The sequence below is a fragment of the Rhea pennata genome, chromosome Z (genome assembly GCF_028389875.1).
Source record: "Rhea pennata isolate bPtePen1 chromosome Z, bPtePen1.pri, whole genome shotgun sequence".
Classification (NCBI taxonomy): domain Eukaryota; kingdom Metazoa; phylum Chordata; class Aves; order Rheiformes; family Rheidae; genus Rhea; species Rhea pennata.
This window is the reverse complement of record NC_084702.1, coordinates 75,682,759-75,702,876: the sequence shown is the minus strand read 5'-3', so window position 1 is coordinate 75,702,876 and position 20,118 is coordinate 75,682,759.

Sequence of the window (20,118 nt, the reverse complement as noted above, 5' to 3'; positions counted from 1 at the left end):
ATATAGCTGGTATGATGTGGCATATGTTATAGACATTACACACAGTATAGTAAGATGGGTTCCCAGGGTCGGATATTAGGTAGGATTGATGCAGCCAGTCTGTGCACTTTATTTCAGAGCCAGAGAATTGTCTTGGCCTCATTTTGTTTTTCAGTGCAGACATACCCAGAAGTAGGAAGCTGAGGCATATTCACACTATATTCCAGTGAAAACCTAGTCCCTTAACCCAACTGCAGTGAGTACAGTAGAGACATAATCAAAGAAAGAACACAAGCTGGCTGGTTCAAAATCAGGCTTTTTATTATTATTATTTCTCCCAGAAAAATTTGTTTTACTCTTTGCTGCTGCTACATGGATCCTTCAACACACTCAGAAGTCAAGGTCTATGTCTACACAGCTAAAAACATCCACCACAGGCAGTTGCCCTGAGATCAAGCAGTGTGAATGGCCCATATCTATGCTATCTTCTTGGCCTTTGCGGATGAAACCATCTGTATCTCCACTGCAATAATATTTGGCCTGGATCTCCTCTAGGTGCCGAGGACCACTCTTTTTGGCAGAAAACCGAACTATATATGTGTGTGTTTTTCAACTCAAAGTGCCTGATGTAATGTAAAGGTTGTTCTGCAATCTGCAAAAGGGTTGTTTTTATAGCATGGCATCTAGGGCACAGCAGGAAGGTATGTTGTGGTGTTGCCTGTCTGTGGCCTACTGAAAGATTATTCAAAGCACAAGATGCTAAATGTGGCATGGTTTGTTCCCGTGCCAATCTGCAGCAAATACAGAAAAAAGTTATCCTAGCTACTCTATTTGGGTGTGTGTCCTCAGCAAGACGATTGATAAGATTAGCCTGAGAAGGAATCTAGAAGTGAATTAGCACAAATACTGAACAGAAATCTGCATATATGTGATAACAGGGACAAGTTCTGGAAGCAAACCAGAAAGGCAGAGTTTTGGTGCTGTTAAGTACATCGTGAAGCAAGCTTTGCTGTTTGCCTTAACAACAGAAAACGTACGTCTGACCCTTCCAGACCTGCGATGAAGCTGTCAGTCCCTGAGGGCGCTGAGAGGCTTCATGTCCCTGCCCAGCCCCAGCCCAGCCCATCCAGGCTGGTTCCTGGCCTGCCATGCCACAGCCCTGCGGGCCACAGCCCCACCATCACCTTGTCCCTGCCCTCTTTTGTCTTGAAACATCAATTTAACTCAACACATGCAAGCATTTGCAAACTTGCTGTATAAAGGCACACAGAGAAAAATCCGTTTTATTTTTCTCATGAAGAGTATGAGAAACAGGCTAGATTTAGATACTTGCTGATAGTGCCTTTCTTACCACTGGAAAACCTGTGTGAGCAATGCAAGCAATGCAAAGCTGTGGCAGGCTGCTCTTGATTGCTTCACTCATGTTAAAATCTCTCCCATCAGTTTTCTATTTCTCAGTTTGATAATTTGTCGGGTCCCTGAAGTCTGATGAGACTAAGCATTCAGAATACAGTGGGTACAGTACAGAATACTATTTCTAGCATGGTTTTCTTAGCTATTCTCCCTGTTTTGAAGCAAAATATGGACTTGCATTTCTAGCATGGTTTTCTTAGCTATTCTCCCTGTTTTGAAGCAAAATATGGACTTGCAGTCCATATTCTATTGATAGCCACAGAAAAAATACCATCTTTCCTTCCTAATAAGAAGTATATACCATCTGCCAGAGCACAGCATGCTTTCTCATCCGTTCCTGCCAATGTACCATCTATTTTCTGCTAGTAGGACGTTCACAATAACTATCACAATAAGCAAGAGGACTGATCAGTTCGTGTTTAGCCACATCACTCATTCTTTACTGAGACTTTTAGCAAGTTGCTGAAGGTAGATATGACTTTGTTTCTTTTTCTTTCTTTCTTTCTCGCTTTGTCTCTCTTTTTGCTTTCCCTTTCCTTTTCCCTTTCTTTTTTTCGTTTTCCTTTTGCTCCCTCCTTACCTCCTTCCCTTCCTCCCTCCCTCCCTTCCTTTTTTCCTTCCTTCTCCCTTCCAATATCTGTCCTCAAGAAACTGGACTGAGACAACTAAAAACTGTACATAACCCTTAGTACATCTGTCAGATGATAATGACTTTCAGTCACTAATGAACTGGAACTAAAACTGAATTGGTAACAGCCTTTTTCACTCTAGTAATATCCTGAGAAAGACATTACATGCTGAATACGCAGCAGAGAGCTTCTGCTGTTTGGATACCACAGATGATGGGCAGGTCTTCAGAATCACAATAGAGTAAAATAGAATTCTACACAATTGCGATTGTATTTCCTAAAAAATCAGTAGTAATACAATTTAAGAAGATAACACACCTTTTGCTTTTCTCAGCTGTATGTTTTATATTTACTTATAGATGCATTGAAAGGTCACTGATTCATGTACTATAGGTATGGAATAATATTGAGTGTCCATGCAGAACAATACTTGAGCATAAGAAAAGTGTTCATTTTGAGTTAAATCCAAACTTAGGAGTATCATTTTGCTCCACAAATTCACCTTTCTCTCAATTCAGGCCTTGCAGCCAAGCTGTTTCTGTAATGCACTCAAAAGACCATCTAGACTATACAGAGCTGGGAACAAATGTCCAAAGTCTATCAGAAAGTGTCCAGCCAGCAGCTTATCTCCCTAGAGAGACTTGAGGCTCTCAAAAAGGTGATCATATGGATTCAGTTTCTCATCCAGATAGTATAAAGAGAGTAAAGCATTATTTGAAAACTCAGAGTTCCAATAACTTGAGCTTATGGAATGATGTTTTACTTATAAAGCCACTGTATTGTTCACAAGGTTCAGTTCTCTGTTGATTTTATGTATCTCCTCAATTTAAGACTGTTAGATTTACGCTGGAGTTCTGGACTAGAGTTCTTTGAGGACAGTCACATACGCTTATGGATTTCTACTGTGTTTCACAGGGCTTGAACCCTAAACACTGCTGTAAAAAGCACAATAATTTCTACCTGTTTATTATGTTCCATGCTTCTTCTCAGTAAGTAACACTGCCACAGAATCAGCTTTCAGTGCCAGGTACTCTTTTTCCCAATCTTCTGCATGACAGAATCACTCTTTGTGCTCAGAGAAAATAGGACCAGCAGGGATCTCATCACACATACACTGTTGCCAGCACCAACTGATTTAATCTGAGTATCATTTTACAAGCAAGAAGGATTTTGTATCCACTAAGCCCATGAGAAGGTTGTCCCAGAATAGTCCCATTTAGGAACCTTCTATCTTTTATCCCATCCATAAGAATCTGTATTCACTGGGTGTAGTCCTGACTGATGCTGCATTTCTGCAATTGTTAGGAACCAGACCTTCACAGTGTCTCCTTGCTCTTGGAGTGGATGCCAATTCTCACTGAATCGGATGCAGTGGAGAAGATGGGATCTGTCAGCAGGCCATTCTGGTTGGCCGTTCAGTTCAGAGTGCTGCAGGGAATAGGTAGGCCGTGAACAGGAGTATTATTAAATGCATTCTTTGTGTTATTAAGGGATTTTTTCTAACCCAGTAAAATGAGGTATGATTTTACTTTTTTGTTCTCAGAACCCTCAGGTCTTAGGACATCAGCTAAAGCTGAAAGCACTGGCTTTTGTGCAACATCTAATTTCCATGAAATGGCAACAAAGCTGTGGACTTTCCTTGTATTATAGAATCAGCTTCTGCAATAACCCTCCTTGGAGGAGTCACTGAACTAATTCACCCCTGTATAACTTGAACTCAATAAAGTTACAATAAGGAAGACTTTGGCCCATTAGCTTTAGTTTTCTAACGGTGTTTAGTCAATAAGCCATATAATTCTCAAAACAAAGAAAGGAAAGGAATAATAATAAGAAACATGAGAAGTCAACATAGCCTGTTCCGAAGGAAAAAAACTCTAAAGCAAAATGTAATACTGAGTCAGGTCATCAGCTGGAGTAAATCTGTGTAACTTCAGTGAAATCAATTAAATGATGTTGGATTACCCGAGAGGAGGAACTAGTATATAGTTTTCATTTTTTTCCATTTTCCCCCTTATTTAACAAGATTTGTTTAAAAAAAAAAAGTCTACTGGATTTTGCAAGTTCAGTAGTCTGTTAACTGACTAGGTAAAGATATAATGAAAGCAATAAGTGCTGAAACATCATACATGCAGTACATATCTCCAGCCAGTCCAATTTTATGCCTAAGGAGACTGGCAGAGTTCCTGCTGCGATTCAAATCTTATGTCAAATTTATAAACTTGTTTTCTCCAGTTTCTTCTCCTATCTCCGTGTCCCATCAATCAGAGCTTATACCTGCACAAAAGGCTGATCCATCATTAAGGAGGCAGGTTGCAGCCATATGTAAATTTGCACTTGAAAAAAAAAAAAAAAAAAAAAAAAAAGGAGTAATGCTAATGCTGCAGGGCAGGGTCACCCTCTGACCCTAGGCAATCTGCCTCTCAATCTGCAGAACACAGGCTCAAATAACATGTCCGCCGAACAAGCAGTAAACTTTTCTGCTTCTGCCTTTTTGAAGATTCTTGGAGTTGCTGCGTCTGCTGGCTGACACTCTGTCTGTCTTTTAAAATATGAAAATCTCCTCCATATGCATTGAGCTCAGTTTTCTACTTAGCATTTCAAGAGCCCTAAGGACCTTCAGGAAAAAAAAAAAAAAACATATTCTGAATTTTCAATTTTGATGACAATTTGCTTTCCCTACAGAATGTGCAGAAACACCTTGAAAAACTTGTCAGCTGCACTAAAGGAAATGTTCCTTGCTATGGGAATGAGGGCACATTACTTTCAACTAAGTTAGAGAAAACAAGCTTGACTCTTATAAAACGTGGTCTCATATTTTCACCTGTTTCACCTGTTTCACCTGTTTTTCACCCTTGTTACCCCAAGGAACTGAACATCTCTTCTAGGTTGTTCTGAGTAACAATGTTCTAAGTAAGAAACGATAATAATAATAAATAATAATAAAATGTGAGTTTTGACCATGCCTCTGAAGGCAAAATTTAGCCCATCTGCCCATCCTGTTACAGAGAAGTCTATTTTCATAGCATCTGAATCCAAATAAAATTTCAAGCCATAATCAAAAGATTGTTAATTCCTTTACAAATAGCCTGCTGCAGTGAGATACATCGTTTCAAATGGCCTGACAGCTTCACTTTGTTTTAGAGTCAATGTAAGGAGAGAGTAACAATTAAAGAGCAGTATAATGACAGTTACCTTTGGTACTTGTGTGGGGGTGGTATGTACCACTATTTGCAAGACTGTTTTTCTCCTGAAACTGCAAAGAGAGCCTAAATGAGCAACTTGTATTAAATACTTGTTTTATAAGCTAATATTAGACGGCATGAAACCCACCATGAGGTGGAGATTTACATATTTTCCCTATAAAAAACAGATTACTACTGAGCACATTTCAAATGTTAAGTCTCTAAGCATGAGACATGTCCATAGGACCCATGATGCAAGGCCTTTTGCTGCTTCCCTTGCACATATGAGAGACACAGAGGACATGACATTTGATTTTTTTTCTCTAACTAAAATTAAAGACAACCCCATAATTGACTCTAAGGGGAACAGGAGTGAGTTGTACAGGCTGACTTCTCAGAACACCCAAGGTTACAGAATTCCAGATGAAATCACTAGATTTCAGTATTCTGGATGCTCAGTAGTCAGCCTTCATTAGCTTGTGACAGGTGAACCACGAGCTGAGTTAGGAACAGGGGAGATAAGCCTTGATTTTCTAGGCTTGTTTTCCATCCATTACACAGCACTTATCTTTAATGTGAAACTCCTAGTTTTAGAGATTGCACTGATGACAATCATTTCAATCATTTGTTTTGGTTTGTTTTTTTGGTGTTACCAATATCTTCATGTTCTACATGGAACAGGCAAAGCTGCATGAATACTAACAGCTTTTAGTATTTCTGCTGCTAATCCTGGTTTAGCCTTGACACAGACAGATCTGGTATTAAGCAAAGGAAGATATGGCATGAACGCACTAAATGCTGCCTCTCTTCCCATCAGTGGACTCAGAAAATCACACCAGAGTCAGCATATGCAGTTTGCACTACTCAAAAGACTATTTAAATGCTTTTAAGTGGAAGGCATCATTAGAAATGCCTTTGCTAGCCCTCTGTTTAGGGTAAGGTGCAAAGACAACAGTGACTGATAAGTCATGTAGATGAATATAAGGATGTTTGCACAAACTGCATGCCTCTTCTGTTGTTGAGCAAATTCTGCTCTTAGTTATATTTAATCGTCTGCTATTGATTTCAGTGCAATTATGAGTGTGTGACTGAGGACAGGATAAATCCATCCATCCACCTGTTGACTGCTTCATCCACATTTCTTTCCTTGGATCCTCCTTCCGTACAGAAGTGAAGCAGGCCTCGATCTCAAGGGCAGGCTATGCAGCATCACAGCTACAACCCCATGACACGATGTGGATCTACGCCTCTCTCCTGTGGGTATTCATTTTGGGTATGGAGGAACTGAAGTCTCCCAGCCTCCCTGCAAAATGCTGAGTGCCAAATAGACACCCATAATTAGAAGTTTGTTATTATTCTTTAGAAAGATATTTAATAAATAGTCTAAGCTCAAAAATCAAGTCAAAAACTCATAATCAATTTTGTCGTTCTTGCTTTTCTTTCTTATTTGTAGGAAAAAATTAATCACTTTTCTCCCACCCTCTGATAAGACTAGGCTTTTGCACTCTATTAACCCCAGGGGCTAAAAGATAGACTGTTTTCTAACAGGTGAATTAGTGCTAGATAGCATTAGCACAAATGCCAAGTCATTAAACATGTAATTGGAAATTTTTTTTGCTATCTTAACTTTTCTACATTATAAAGGATCTTTACAAATTAATGACAGAATGTGAAGCTGCCCTGAGAGCTATTTGCCTATTAAAAATGGGCATGAAAAACTCCCATCCCCATCTCATGAAGAACTATCCCACCAATTTCCAATTACTTCTGCCACTGACAGTTCACTGGAGTGTTAAGTTATATTCTGCACCACGCTGCTTAATGTGGTTAAGTCAGGCAGGTATTTGCTACTATTTTTTTTCTTCTTCTTTCTATTTTTTTTCCTCCTGATTGTGAAGCAATTAAACTATGTCACTAATGAAAAGAGAAAATTTTAGTACTGTAAAGGCACAGTTAATTTAAAGATGAATCCCTGGCAATAACAAATCCTCATGGCATTGTGGTCCGAAAATGTTTCTGGAAGTTTATTCAGGAGTTCCAATAAGAATCTTTTCTATAGCACTTAAAAATATCCCAAGGTAAGCAGCCTTAGTAAAAAGAGTTGAAGAACATACATCTGAGTCTGACAGTGACAATGGTAATATTCGTGATAATGGTAATAAGAGGGAGAAGGTTTCACTGCATTTTTTTCCTTCAATTTAATGAAAACTTTCAATGGAAAATGCAAGAAAAGATTGACAAATATGATCAGTTATGTCAAGAAATGAAAACAAAAAATCTAAGGCTTTAGAAGTGTGTGCATAATATCAGTTATTCACAGTGCCTTGCAACTCCATGATGGGAAAATCATAGTGTCAGTGTGTACTAGCTGTGTTATTAGATGATGGACCCTTTTAACAGCAATATTAGTGATAACACTCTGAGTACTGAATGAGGCAATAAAGCATCCTAAGTGCATGGATGCCTCAGCCTGAAGTAGAGCTACTGGAAAAGTTGTGTTCTTTGTGTCCTATGTATTTTTACTTCTCATATACAGCCTGTTTGAAGTGCTTATGAATAAGGTATCTGGTTAGGTGTCTGCTCACAATCTCTGTAGATTGGTGAATTTTAACTCTTAAGCAGAACCTAATTCAGCAAGCATTTTTATTCAATCTCAATGATTTAAGTGGGTTTTTTTTTATTAAATAATAAATGATCTATCTCAGTGTGGGCAAGGGTAAGATAATCAAAATGTAAATGAACCTTAGTAAAATGTTGTGTTAAATATGGGTCTTTTCTTCAGAGCTGCTGATATAAACTCTTTTGAACCTGCTCTGTGATATCATCCATAAGTTTTGGAGAAATTCTAACCCAGCCATTTCTAACTTAAAGAGCTCATTATTTATTAGTGAGAAAAGAGAAAGACCTGGGTCTTCTAGAAGTTGCATGGTATCTGCAAACCATTGAAATGATGCAACTATAAGAAAGAAAAGCACAAAAAAGTTTTGACAGGCACTTGGAGGCACTGATGGCTACAGAGAGATAAATCCAAAATGGAGCAGCTACAGAGAAGGAGTATTAAGATGATGGAGACTAGAGAACGTATTTTATGAGGAAGAATTAAAAGAGAAGGGGTTTCTAAGCCAAAGGAGGGCTGGGGAAAAGGCAGGGAGGTAATATTATTACTGTATAATTATGTTTACTCATGGGGAAAAATCCCTGGAAGGAGGAAAAGTTATTTAAGTTAAAGAAAAATGGTGAAAAATGAAGACAAATGAATATAAATTGCACAGTTGAATGCAGCTGTGCCATGGATCGAGAGCTGGGCAGGAACAGCGTGATGCTGCAAGCACTCACATACCACTTTGAAGCACCCAGTGTAACACTGCTGTATAGTGGGGAGTATCTCCTTATCACGTATACTCCACATATGTACTTCAGTGTGACATAATAAGTGTCTCTAGAAGTCCCAGCTTCAGTAAGTCTCTCTCTAGAAAGAGTACCACTTGATATTGCTGTTTGAGATGGAGTTCATGCTGGAAACGGCAACTCATTCCACACTGACCAGCCAACATCTTGACAGTCTGTATGCTTTTCACTGGAACTGCTATTTCTGTAGCCTAGTTCATTTGCAAGTCTTCTACTTTTACCATCTTCAAACCTCTCACTGAAATCCATTTTGATATTTTCAAAATTTACCTTGGTTCTCTGGCTTACCTAATTAAATAGAAAAATTTAACTAATATATTAATGTAGTAAAATGCATTTTCTCTTCTTCCCTTTCCTTGCAATGCTTGTTACTTTTACTCCTTTGTCTTCTAAGATCTTAAGGCAGGGATTTTGGACCTTGGGCTTATTTACACCAGTGTGATTATGAGGTGAAATGTACTGCTAAATCAAAAGGACATTATATAATATCCATTTTCAGTTGCTGAAACGATTAACCAAGGCTAATCATTTCAGAGATGAAATGAAGAACCATTGTTTCAAATGTCCATGTTTAGTTCAAGTGCCCCAGTGGTGTTCTATAGAGCCAAAAAAATGTAACATAATTTAATAACGAGTGGAAAACCTCCTGCTTCAACCTGTAAATTAATGACTGAAATTTACCCTTGTGCAGACAGCCAGTGTCTGGGCCAATTCACACCTGGCATCACAGCGAGGTTTATGTGAAATTCAAGTGGGCCATAGTCTTTATACTGGATTTTTGAGCGGGGCTATTTTCGCTCCATGATGAGCAAGTGCAGTCATATGTTTCAATAAGGGACTTATCCGTTAGCATTTGCAAATATTACTGCTAATTTTACATCTTCAAAACAAATCAGGGTTTCACAGTTCGGAAGCAGAAATCAACCAGCTATAAACCATCAGATTGACTGTGATCTCAGAATTGAATAGGTCTATTTGTTCTAACAAACAGTTAGGCCATTAAATTGCAAAGCCTTCCAGTGTTTGTCCAGGTAAATAAGGACACATCCAAATTGATTATCTGTTGTTTGGAGGTAATGATACGTAATAAACTATTCGCTCTGGGTAACGTAACAAAAATGTGCTGTAGCTCACAGATGTGCAATATCTTCCAGAGTAAGTGCAGAATCTCCCCACGAGTTTAGCTTGCATCCAGGCCTGCATTGTGCTTTTCTGCCCCCATTTCCAACAGCAAGGCCTATTTGTTTCCATCTGCCCTTCCCCCAGGGTTGGCGGGGCAAGGTACAGAGCTATGCTGAAGTGATACCTGCATGAACCTTTGTGGTGCCATGAATACCTAAGTCACAGACAGTAGAGAGGCATCAGAGATGTCCTTCTCTGAATGTCTCCCCTGAATTCAGGAGAGTTTGGCCATAAGATGCAGAGCTGATGGGCATCTCTCAGGTTCAGGTCTCGTACGCAGAAGGCAAACACTCGTGCACTTCTTGAACTCCATCTCAAGACTTCTGAGGTTTGAGGGAGTTGACCATGGGGAAAGGTGCTGCCTGGCCTGAGCAGAGGCTCTGGGAGACTGTGCCTCACCTGGCAGGAGCAAGTTGGCTCTACCTCAGGGAAGCAGATGGCAAGGCTGATAGGAAGGCCAGACCTCTTAATGTATCCTGGTACAGTCATGCCTAACTCCTCCTGAAAGGCTCTTTAAGGGCCTGTTTTGTCTGATAATTAGAAATTCCATGGGATTCAGACCGTGGATTCCTAGATAACCCAAGCGTGTATCTGCCTGATAATACAGACATGTACATTCTTGCTTGGTAGCCCTGCCTGATGCTACTACTTCTGCTGATGGGATTTCCTTGGAAATATGCATGTAGGTCCACCTGCAACGCATAGAAAAAGCCTTCAGTGACTTTCAGGTGGATCTTACTCCTTTCAGTGTCATTAGGCTCATTTGAAAAAAATAATTCCTATCACCAGGGCCTTCAAGTCCACTAGTTTCTCAGCAATAAATCCTGAGTCCGTGTCAAAATGCACTCTCCCCAGGATGAAACTTCACAGCTCAAAATTAGGCAGCAATTTAGGATATATGCTATAAGCAGCATGAGCAGTATTTTAACAGGAAAAGAAGTAATCTCTAAATTTTATTAAATAGTAGCTAGTTAAATGATTCTTGCTTTTCCCAATTAGAAGTTAATTTACTTTTTTTTTTTTTTATCTATCATATAAGAATTCCCTCCACACGAAAAATTTTGGTATCTTCAGATTTAGACTGACTGCGTGCAGATCTGTCTAGAAATCTCCAGTGTAGAGGAGCAGAAATGAGCCACTAGGAATGAGAACCGGGACAGAAACATTTTCCATCATCAGCAGGACCCTCTTTATGAGATCCTGCTCCATCACTTGTGACAAACACCAAATTGAATGTTTGTGGGTACAAACTCTGAGAGGGTAATAACCCGTGCTGAGGCAATGTGAGAATGATAAATGTTTTATTGTCTTTATTTTTCTCACATCACTTGCCAGTTAGACTTACAAGGTGAAATTAGCAACCTTCTGCAATGGAATTTGTCTGGCCAAATTCTAGTGGACAAAAATGTTGAGTTGGATGCTATTCGCAAATAAAGCATTTAAATTAAGACACCTAAAGATTTTTATACCCAGGTAGGTTTTTAAGCTGTCCTTAGAGCCATAGAAGTGCTAGACAGTGCTGTCTGTGTCTGAGCAATGCCAGTGCTGGTTCTGGGTTGAGCAGCATCATTCCCCAGGCTTCATGAGTGCACTGATGGATGACCTTGGACCATAAGGAGAGCCTAGGCACATTGTACACCTGCATTTAGGTCATCTGAGCTGCAAACTGGAGGGACTCAATTCAAACTGTCTAGTTTTAGTCACCTTGTGCAATATGAAGTGCTGTCAGGTCCCCCTGGGACTTGGCAGATATTCTGCAGGTCTCTGGGCCAGTGTCTCCCAAAGCCCTGGGACCTCAGAGCGCATTAGATGTCTGCGGTGAGAAACTGCACTGGGGTACTAGGGCCTGATTTAACCTGCACAGATAGGCTTCTTTTATAATCAGTGGAGAAGACAGGTATCTTAAGCAGCATTTTGACTGAATCTGTCTTAAATGCCTATGGTAAGGTGATACAAAACCTAATTTCTCCCAGATTATTATTTAAAGGCAACTAGCTAAGACTTACATAACTAGCATTTGGAGCCTTGTGTTAGAAAAGAGTCACACAGATTTTATAGAAAGGCTACATCCACCTGTGACTTAACTTTACTGATACCAGGAGAGTGACACCCTGGATACATTTAACCAGTGTCCATTGAAATAGAAAGCAAGATGACTAAACAAACAAGTGAACCAGGCATTATCTCTCATTTATCATATAACAGATGTGAAAAAAAATGGAAAGAGGAACAAACAAAGAGCAATATTAATTTAAGGCAGACAGATAGATGGCGCAGTAATCTCTAAAAGGAATAAATATCTCAAATTGGAAGGCCAATTCTTAAATGCATGTTCGAAGACTAGTGGGTTCAGTTCTCAGTGAATAAATCAGGATTTTGAAAAGTATAAGAAAAACAAGAATCATGTATTGACTTTTTTTTCCCTCTATCTCTAAAAGAAAAATCAAGAAAGGACATCTACAGTTTTTTTGAACCCTCTTTTCTGAAGTTGCCCAATGCTGTCATTCTCCAGGTGGATCGGAGGCAAGGTCGTTTAAATAAACAAAATGTTTTCTTTTCTCGATTACACAGAAAAAAAAGGAAGAATAATAAAAGGAACAGTTTTTAAATTTTATTTTATTTCGTAATATGATGTGAGTTGTCCAGCTATAAACAATAAAGGAATCAGAATCCAAAAATGCTCTAACAGCAATGCAAATATATTTTTAACCACTAGATGGTACTTAAAGCACAGAGTTGAAACGAACCATTGTACTGTGAAAAGTATAGTCAGAATACCTGTGTCAGAGGCTTAGCGAAGTCGAGGTTGGTTTTATTTTCCCTATATCCAGGAAGGAAAAAAAAAAAAAAAAGAAAAAAAAGAAAGAAAAAAAAAAGACTAAATCTCCTCTGTGCCTTTTTTTGACTTAAAAAGAAAAATGGACATGGCAAAAGTGTTCCTGATTAGATTGGTACAAAAAGATGATGCATTCTTTCTGGATGAATCAGGAGATATGAGGTTCTGTCACTCTTTAGATATAGACCTGAAATACTAAGCTTGAATTTATAGCGTCTTGAATGAGCCACAGGACTCTGTTTACTCATACGGTAGAACTGGGTGCAGTTCCAGCAGTTCTTCTGTGTGATCAGTTACTTTATCACCTTGATCAGTTCAGAAGATACAATAATTCTCTTTTTTTTTTAATATATCCTGCTACAGTAGATCCTTTATCAACCTTCTTTGGTTTTAATCATAGTTCTGGGGTGAGAATCCCTTCCCCATCTCTCACTTTCACATGCATGCAAACACATGCATGCACATGCATAAATTCACGTATCACTTTTTGACCTTTTGTGATTTTTATTTTTTTCTGAAGGGAAAGGGTGGAAAAGACAGGGAGCAGGATCTAGAGAAAAGCAAGCTCAATTTCAGCTGCTCCCTTCTTCCAGCTTTAATTTTCAGAAAGGATAATCTATTTCAAATAGAGACTAGGGGAGAGATTTTCATCTGTAGGAAAGATATTGCTATGGATTCCTGGAAATTTGAAAAAGTATCTTAGCTGCAAATCTTGGACTTCTAGCCTAACTCGGAGGAGTAAGAACTCAAAACTGTTATTCACTCCATGTTGGATGACCTCTCCCATTCCTTCTCTGGCTCAATATTTTAATCTGATATTTTGGTTTGGGTTCATTCCTCATGTAAGGTTTTCCAGCAAGGAGGAACACTGTGGGGGGGAGGGGGGTCTCACTCAGGGAGATTTCTGAGGAAATCGGAAATATTTCAGTGGAATTCTTCCCTTTGAGAGCCCATCCATGCAACTGGGAACATTTCTTCCTGATCTCTTCTTCCAATAAACTGCCCTGAGGTATGCAGACCAATACCATCACTTAATGTACATGAAAAGGTTACTCTTATTATTAAAAAAAAATCTTTTCTAAAAATATCTCTAGTTATTTGTCTCTGAGATTTTATGTGGTAGTGAGTTCTAAAATATTCAAATATTAGTTTGGTATCTCTGATTATCCAGAAAAAGGAACAAACAAGGATCTGATACATCTGTGTACAACCAACCACGAATGACATTAAGATTGGAAAGGAGCCTCTAAAACCATTATAAAGTGTTAGATCATTCAGAGAGTTAGTAGGGAATGGCTACTAGTCACTGTTTGAAGCCTTTGAATTATATTTTTACTTGCAATTCTTGAGTATGACTAGCTGGTGAACCAGAGATACTTGTTTTCTAGGATCAAGGTTAGTCAGAAGTAAACTTCTGGGCAATTTTTTTGCTCTGTGGTGTTCTATAATGATGCACATGGGTTATATCTGTTGTCTGGATGTTTCCTATGACATGAAAGAGGTTAAGGCAAAGCAAAAGCTTTGCTCTTTCTTCCATTTCATTATTTCATAGTTGCAATCTGTCTTCAAGCCTTACCAAAATGTTATCCTGAACTGGGTAGCTCTTAATTCAACCATGAAAGTGTTGGCTTTTTCTTCTCCTCAGAGTGAATATTATCTGTTTCTGTCTGTCTGTTGCTCCATGTTTCTAATCTGCCACTCCACTGTCTGGAAGGGGCTAGCTTTTCAGTTGTTTAATATACCTCTTATAACCCCTGCAAAGCTTTGCTTGAAGGGGCCAAACTTAGCCATGACGGTAAAACTTCAGTGACTTCAAGGAAGTTACATAAGGGATGAATTTGATCAGTGGTCTTCCCTGGGGACCATTCCTGATACAAATTGTGTATCTGTGCATATGAGTAATTGTAGGCGGGGAGTGGAATCAAAGGTAGAGTTTTGAAGAGATTGTTCCAGGACAATAGTAAATCATACGCTCATTGCTGTACTGCACAGAATACACTAAAGGAGAGCAAGAAAAATGAAAGAACCTGCAGTTCTGCCCACTTCAGCAGTTATGCTTTTGTTAGAATACTCTTAAGCAATTACAAAGCTGCCAGGACTGTACTTAATTAAATATATAAGTACAGAAATAAAACCCAAACAACACTTACATCATGCCTATGAAGTGTTATTGTTCAGTTTATTTATTACAGATGGACATTTTGTCAGGGAAAAACTTGCCAAGTGTTATGAGAGACAGAGAGAGAGAGGAAGAGAAAAAGAAGGTGGTGGAGGGATGCAGTGAAAAGAAATGTTGGTGCCACAGGAAAAAATGGCAGCTCTTATATTTCAAAGAAGCAAAGACAGTACAGTGCACATGTGATAAGGAAGTGTGACTTGAGTTCCCTACTTAAGGCTTCACTGAAATTGCACAGTACTTACGGGAAAACAGATGACAGAGTAATTAGAAATGGTGCATATAATTTATCATCCATGGTCTTGAACTTCTTGTAGCTGATTTGAATGACCAGATGATTTTAACTAGTAAACTAAGTATTCAGAGGGGAAAAACAGAGCGGGGTATATAAAATAACTCTTATTTGCTGCATCTTTAACCCCAAGAAGACAAAGGCCTGTCTACAGATGTTCAGGTGAGGGAAACACAGCCAGTCTGCACCCATGGTTGGTGTTAGCTCTGCTACTCTTCCTGAGACAGTTTTTGCACACCAAGAAGCACGTACCTGCACAGGTAGTCCCCGGGGAAGTATGAGACTACTTTCACAGCTAAGGGAAGGAGAGTGCAGCCTTCAACATAGGCTGGACTACGGCTAGTGAACACACTAAATCTTTGCCTGCACACCATTTTGTCAGGACAAGATAACATGGACAGGATGGTAGAGTCTTTGGCCCTATATCCTCTTGATTAAATAAACTCAGGAATACCTTCATGCTGAGTGATATGTTATAAAATGTTACTGTGCTGCATGGAGGCATGTTTCATTTTCATTTACCAGTAATGCAAAGTAAAATACCTGTCCACTATACAGAATAATTTTTAATGACAGTAAAACCTATCATATACTGTCTGGAAACCACGTTATCTGCCTCAGCCTCCTCTTAATGATTCTAGTGCTATGATGCCTTAATCTTGCCCTAAGAGGTGAATCAAGTCAGCTATTGCAACCCACAGCTTGGTCTGTACTAAATGATGTCTTGGGAGCTGCAATTGCAGGTGACACAGGTCTGCTCTGACCTCCAGACACAAGACTTGCTCCCTAGCTAGAGCAAGAGAAATGGCTGGAGTCCTGGTTTCGATGTTGTTACAAAAGAAGATGATCATCCAAACTGATATAGCCTGTAAGTGACACTTTCCCAGCATTCACCTTATGCGTGCATCCTGTCCCCTGCCTACAATGACCTACAAGAAAACATGAGCCTACAAAGAAAGTTTTTTTAGGACAGAAAAAAAAAAGTCCACTGAATGTGCTTTTCTCTGTCCCCAGAAAGGGACAAGGAAGAATGGTTAAGTGAAATGTCAGTTGGATTTTTCTTTCAGTCTCTGAAATCTGAGGATATTGTTTTCAGAGCGCCTAAAGGAATTAGGTATCCATTTCTTTTCCAAGGAAAATATCCAAATCTCTGCCCTAAACCTATAAGGTAACTGTTTTGCCTGCTATATTTTAGCCTCAAAACTGATCATATGTTGGCTTATGCATGCTCCATTATTATCTTACCAATCTCATGGTACACATTATCATTGTAACAACCTCAAGGTTCATTTGCAAAGAGAAAAACTCAGGGAACTCCATAAGCTCCCACCCAGAAGCACTGATGAGGAGATAGCTTAGCCTTGATTGTGCTTTCTATATTTTTCTCGGAGTATCTCAGGTGATAGCTGTGAAATGAAAATGCTCAACTGATAAACCCTGGTGAATGGTAGGTGAAAGGAGCTCTCACTTCAGGTGCAAATCCAAGAGCTTTCCGCCGTGGCTGGTGGGAGAGGATTAGGTTGCCTCGCTGCACACTTTTCATACCTCCGCCCACACCCCAACCTTCAGGATCTATATCCGAACCTTCCATCTGAACCAAAAAACTATATCTGTCCTTTAATAAAGCATCTTTTATTTGCCAACTTGTTTTTCCCACAGACTCCCGCTCCCTTTTGTGTTTGCGCTAATGTTCCGAATGTCTACACCGCGTAGCCGATGATTATTTGTGAGACAGAGTGAGTTAATGCAGATTTGCAAGCTGTTCCCATTTGTTAAATGTCAGAAAAACACATGCAAGTCACTGGCTTTAGCACTTAGCTGCCAGCTGGCTCTTCTGAAAGGAGGGGACAAATGACAGTCTATCAAACAGCATGCTTTCAAAGAAAGAGGAGACCTGTTCCAGAACTGCAGCTTCAGAGTCACTTTTAACAACATAAGCAAAACTGGGAGCCAACCTCATTTTTTCCCCTTGGCTGTAATGAACATGTAGCTGAGCTACAGCATTTCCCCTCCCCAGTAAAATGAACAGGAATTACAAAGCTTATGTAGAAAACAAGTGTCATTTTTTTTTCCTCTCTCTCTCTTCTTCTTTTTATTTTATTTTATTTTATTTTGTTTTATTTTATTTTATTTTATTTTTTGAGTTTTCTCTTTTGGCTCAAAAGACCAAAAATGTCAAAAGAGAAAAGAGTGGGGTTCTGAGATGAGTTTCAAATCTCAGAAGAAGACTGCAGGAAATTGTGCCAAATGGAAGTGTTTAACCGCGGGTAAGTGCCCAGTGTAGATTAACATATTTTAATTATGGTCTCTGGGTTTGCTGTACTCCCTGAAGAATAGAAGGTTTAGCCAAAGTTTTTGTTGTTTTGGGTTTTTTTTTTAAATCCATCCTCATGGAGATTTGAGTCCTCAGGACAGGTTATGCTGTCTGGAGAGTGTAGCCTTGTGTTTCTTCACGAGCAGATGCCGAGTGAGTGGCAGCAGCGCAGGTTTCTTTATGCAGCCCAACATGCTTCAACCTTGACCCGCGGGCCACCGCTCCTCTGCCGCGGAGGCCCAAGCACAGTGCTGCTTTCCCGTGTGATGTCCACCAGGACCTCCAACATCACCTGCTCATTAGGATGTCTCTGAACAGCTGTCATGTGGTGCTGACTTTTTGTCACAGCTGACAGCGGTGAGATTAAAGCAGGTAACCAGAGGCTGAAAAACCCTGTGTTTTGTTACAAAGCCTTGAGTCATCTCGTCCCCTGCTATAAATACTAGGTGTCAGGTGTGGATTCACACTGAGTCACTCTTAGCCTTGGGTAGATCCTGTTGCACAAATAGCGCAATTCGTTGCATCAGGACTGAATGCAAGATTCCCGTCATTTTTGAGCTGTCAAAATCTGGTGCTGTATGTCTCACATTCCTCAATTAACAAGCTGTATCGCTTTAGAGAACAGCTTCAGATTGTACATTATGATTTTGAAATGAGTGGTCACTTCCTGTATTTTCCCCCAGTTTAAACTCAGTGCCAGCTAAAATAGGGCTTTGGGAAGAAATGTTGTGTAGGGGAAGATTTGTCTTTTCTGCTTCCCCGCATCTCAAGTGAAGCACTGAGTTGAAGCTAAGCATCCGGGTTCCTTCTTAGAGGCAATAGCGAAAGACAAGACTATAAAGAAGGTAATTCATACCAAGTACTTTAAAGAGGACGAACTACCCTGTTGCTTATCTCTGTCACTATGGAGGGAGCCCAGATGACTCAAAGTTCAGTGCTAGCCAGTTAAATGGGAGAAAATAGGGGAGATGAATCCTCTTCTGATTGCAAACGCAACCAGCGCAGCTCATTACTCTGTAGCTCACAAAGGTGTCTCAAGATCAGTCTCAAGAGGACCGTGGTGCCAAAAGTAGTCTCAATTTATGATCCAAACTGTACCTCCTTTTAATTGTTTAGTATGAAAGAAGCATAAAGTCTCTGTGTCTCTTTACCCTAAAAATGTACAGTGGACACCCATAAATTTGAGCATCTGGGGGTTAACTACTGCCTGAATCTCAGTGAGACCTGCTTCCAAATAACCCAGTCTGATAGGTACACTCTGAGCAGTCACTGATACCCAGTTCAGCACAAGGCCTTACTTCAGTAAAGACCCCTTTCACAGATAAAATAGATCTAGCTATTTAACCATAAAGTGAGATATCTCAGGTTGCAAGATGTCCTCATTCAGAGGAATACAAAATAAGAGGCTTCGGTTGCTCTATATGTTTCATTATAGTCTCATTTGAGACTGTCTGGGGAAAAGGGCTGTAAAAGTTATTGTTCTGCACTTGGAGGAATATAACCCCATTTTGAATTTTCAGTTTTCAATGTCTTCATAGCTAGATCCACAAGGATATTTAGACCCTCAGATACTTAGGCACCCAACTGCTGTTTGTCTCAATGCCTTCATCAAGGGAGATCACAGTCAACTTGGGTGTAAAGAGTATCAGAAAGTGAAAGAGCCAAGCAATATAATCCTGTAGAGAGAAGGCAGTTGTTATCTGAAAATTTCCTCCAGTTTATGTTCTTACTATATTTCCTTTTGCACTGTGAACTGTTCTGTGCAACTGAGCTTTGAACAGTTCAACTAAAAAGACAGGTTCTTTCTGGCAGACCTGTCCAAAGGTGCTTCCTTTTGTAGCGTTGCCTCCCAGATCTAGCCGGTGAAGATTACCTAACAGAGCATTACAATATCGTAGCCTCTCTTCATCTCCGAAGTCTGACCCTGATTACTGAGATCACTGGATTTGTCACAGGTTAACATCTGGCACTCCTGCATTTTGCATTGGCTTGCGAATATTGATGGAGGAAGGACAAATCCGGTAACTGGGTGGAGGCAAGGCTGCCACAGCTCCTAGCTGCTAGCTCAGACCCCTGATGCACAACACACACACAAGTGTGCGTGCACACACACACTCACACACACGGCTTCCAGACCCCTTCACCCACTGACCGGCCCTTCTGGTGGGTTTCTGCTGGTGCCGCGCTCCCTCGTGCACCCTCCTGCACTCCAGTCACTGGCACCATGGCACCTGTGACTAGTGCTGCCACCCCAGTGGCACGCCAGTGCTGCCCAGAGCAGAGAGACCCTCATCCAGGAAAATGGAAATTTAATTTAATGAGAAGACAGGACAGACTGCATTAATCATGCAGAGGGCACAGCCAGGCGAGTGCGTTGACTCACAGATAACACCTGACCAGCCCTTTTTATCCCCTTATCCCTCTAGTTTCCCACTCCTGTTCTTCCCTACATCGCCTAGATTCTACCTTTGGTTCCTCCCCTAAATATCCCGTAATAAGCCTTGTGCAATCTTCAGATGCCCACACTGCACCCTGTAGCAAGTCCCACACCCCCAGCAGTGCCCTCTTGATCTGTACAGCAATGGGAAGCCATTCTCATTGACTTGTGGCCATGGGTGTCCCCAGCCCATGGGCTGATGATCCCTCAGGACCAGGGCTCATTTCTCCGATTAGGTTATTGGTGTTCCCCTGCCTGCCTCTTTCTTTC